The sequence below is a fragment of the Carlito syrichta genome, unplaced genomic scaffold (assembly GCF_000164805.1).
Source record: "Carlito syrichta isolate Samal-C Ts95f unplaced genomic scaffold, Tarsius_syrichta-2.0.1 Scaffold314838, whole genome shotgun sequence".
Lineage (NCBI taxonomy): Eukaryota > Metazoa > Chordata > Mammalia > Primates > Tarsiidae > Carlito > Carlito syrichta.
Window position 1 is genome coordinate 289,652 of NW_007258934.1, and position 3,764 is coordinate 293,415.

Here is a 3,764-nt window from a genome sequence, read left to right on the forward strand (position 1 = left end):
CCTCACCGCCCCCGGGGCCCCCCGGCCGCCATGACACCGGAAGCCGGAGGTCCCGAAGCCGGAAATGTAAGAAGAGCCAATCCCACAAGCCGAAGGAGGCGGGTCCAGAAGAGGCGGGGCCTAGAGTTGATTGGAGCGATCAGGTTTGGAGAAAAAGTCTGAGGGTAAGAGATGGTGAATTGAATTACTTAGTAACTACTGTTCTATTGCTAACCGCTTTTACATATGTTACCTGAAAGTAAAACAGGCCCTTTTTCTTGTTTAAGCATCTCACCCCACCACTGGGAACCCAGGAAAATAAAACCCCGTCTACACTACTTATAGAGTCCCAAGGAAAATCCCCGGTTGCTAAAGGAGAGAAAGGGTTGCCTAGTCTAGATGCCCAGGCCTTTGTGTTCATCTTAGTCCACCTTGCCTGTGGCTGCCTCATTAAAAAGCATTCACTCTGGGCAAACGTAGATCTATTACAGTTATTTATTTTTCATTTACACATTCAATTATTTTATTAAGTCAACAAACGTTTACTGAGTAACAAATGTAGCAAATAGGAATCTTAACCCACAAACTAGCGTGTGTAATAAATGTTAAGTTTTACTTTCCAATAATTCAACTTTTTCTAGTTCAAGCTTCATTCTGATTGGATGGCAGAAATTTAATTTCAGATAATTTGCCCCGTCTCTTTTTCCTTAGATTTTGTCTAAGTTCCCAGTCAGATGGAGTGGCTTAAGTAGGGCAAAGTGGAGAGCTGGAGAAGCCACCTGCTTTTCCATACCGTGGGTCATCATCATGTCTGGTTGCCTTGCCTTATTTCTATCTGCATGGGCCTTTTAAGGTCTAGAGAAAGGAAAGTTCTGTGTACTCTCCTGATACTTCTAACAAGCATTTCCCTAAGTCTGAAGTCCATACCAATCTCTTGAGCCTTGGAAATATAAAAATCAATTAAGCTCAGGGGCTTTTGTGATTTTGCAGTCATATGGCTCTTCTAAAGTAATAAGTGCAACCATCTAACTGCTTGTATAAAGTGAGGAAACTGGGGAGTGGGGAGGGAAGTGGTGAGCACAACTGCATTAGGTTGTGAATAGAGGGAAGAAATGAAACAGAAATAAACTCATATTTTGAGGAACTTGGAGTTGATAGAATGACATAGACATGTGTAACAGTACAATCTAAGGTGTCAATGTAAAAACACTCTTAGCTGAGTATTTTTAATCTCAGAGGAACTCACACATTAGAAAAGTATGAGTAAAAGAAGCATTTCATTTCAATCTATCCTGTTGAAAAGAGTGTATTATAATCAGTGTAAATGCTGAACTTTTAGAAGTTGACTAGGTTCTCCTTGTGAAGAATATTCATTTTTGTAATTCATATCTTGATTTTTTCTCTGATCACTAGAAATAAAAGTTATCAGTCTGAAATATTCCTCAATAAAGAAAGTTCTATTTCTTTCTGCTAGTCCAACCTCTTCTCTCATAATGTCTTCTCATGCTTGTTAACAAACAAGGTAAGGATACTAAATTATAGCATTGAGCCATATTCAAAAGTAGTACCAAGAAAATTCTAAAGCAGATATGCCTTGGAATATCTTTAACAGAAGAAGTGGCCTATTTTTAATTGTTGAGTTCTTGAAGATCCAAATCCTTCGAGCATCAAAATAATTACTCTCTTTAGTAACTACTCTATAAAATGGCCCCAATGATCCTTGTCTCCTAGTGTCCACTTTCACACTGAGTAAGGATGACTTGTGTAACCAAGAAGATAATGTGGAAATGATAGCGTGTGGCTTCTAAGGTCATTACAGACATTGGAGCTTCTATCTTGCTGTCTCTCTGATTGCTTACCTTGGGGGAAACTATCTGTTTTGTCAAGAAGACCCTCAAGCAGCCCAATGGAGATGTCTATTTGGCTAGGAACTGAGTGCTCCTGCCAACAGCCATGTTAGTGAGCCACCTTGGAAGTGGATCTTCCAGTCCTAGTCAAGCCTTCAGAATGACTGCAGCTCTGGCTGAAATCTTGATTGTCAACTCATGAGAAACCCCTACCTAGAACCATCTAGCTAAGCCATTTCTGAATTCAGTCCTACAGAATTTATGTGTGTTAATAAATATTAATTATTGTTTTAAGTTTTGAAGTAATTTACTTTGTACCAATAAATAGCCATGTATTAAGAAGGAATAAATATTTAAGTAATAGCCACAAAATTTGACATCATCATAAAATTGCTTTTCAGACCAGTTGTATACATGTATGCTGTAATCAGTAGATAACAAGTACATGACTTACCATATCCATTCCAATATAAATTATTATTATTTTTAAATTTTCTTTTAATTTTAAAAGCAAAAATGATATTTTGATATAGTTTTTATGTTTTGCTGTTATTAGTAGGGTATGCTTTCTTCATACATTTAATGACTTTTAATTAGTTTTCAAGACTTTTAATACAAATATTTTTATTTTTTATTTTCTCATCTGTAAATTTTTTTGCAAGATTATCTGTAGACTTCCTTTTACTCTTTAGTTTCCCTCTCTTGTGTTGTCTTTCTCCTTAGATTTTCTCCTTCCCACCTGGCTGCTATAGACCATGGAATACCAGAGACTCACTTGGAATTGCAGTTTCTAAGTGGAAGGAATCTACTGCCCTTTCCTAACCCACTTGAGCAGTATCTTCTGGATAGTATCTTCTTGGCAATGGTTGTGGTAAACTTTGGCCACCTGAGGCTACCTGAGGATTTCTAGAATAGAATCCATTTCTTCTTTATGCAATATCTATGCCAAGAGTCTTTGTTTTGGTTCCCTTCTCCTACACTCTGAAACAGTTAGGCCAATCAGTGATTTGTCATAACATCGATATCAGTAGCAGCTTTGGAAAGAGACTGAGTCAAGTCCTTTGGTGCTTTCGCTGTAAGTCTAGAGACCACACCCTATCTTCCGAGTGAGTCCAGATTTCAATTTTCAGCTTCACCACCTACTATCTAAGCTAATTGATAAAACTTCTGGGCCTGGTTTGCTCAGCTAACATTTTTTTTTTTTTAAGAATTATGTCTGTGACATTTTATTATTTTTATTATTACAAAGAGTGCTGCTATGAACATCTTTAGTCATGTTTCTGGGGCAAGATTTCTCAGCCTAAGCACTGTTGACATTTGGGACTGAATAATTATTTCTTGTGATTCTGACCTGTGCATAGTGGGGTGTTTAGCAAAATCTTTGACGTCTACCAACTGGATACCAGTAACACCTCACATTCTTCCAGTGTAACAATCAAAAATGTCACCAAATATTGCAACTGTCCTCTGGGGGTAAAATTACCCATGTGAGAACCACTGCTATAGGAGTGGAATTACTGAAATGCCAAATGTGCAATTTTCGGTTTACCAGATATTGTCATACTATCCTCTAAAAGTAAACCAATTATACTTCCATCAAGTAATAGGAGTTTCTGTTGCTCAACATCATCAACAATGCTTCATGCTAACTTATGCTTTTGGTGAATCTTATTGCTTTTTTTTTTAGACATATTTTTTATTTTAAAATTGTGCGGTACAGTTAAGGGTTAGGTATACAAATATGCACCATTGAGGCACCCTTGTTGATAAAGGGTGTCCCCCATCCACAGACAGATATTGACTACTGTTAATCACACTACCCTTGCCCTCCCTGCCCCCCCATAGATTCCCACCACTGTCGATCATTTTCTTATACTATTACGATAGATATTCAAGGTCCACTTATGAGTGAGAACATGTGATACTCAGATCTTTGTT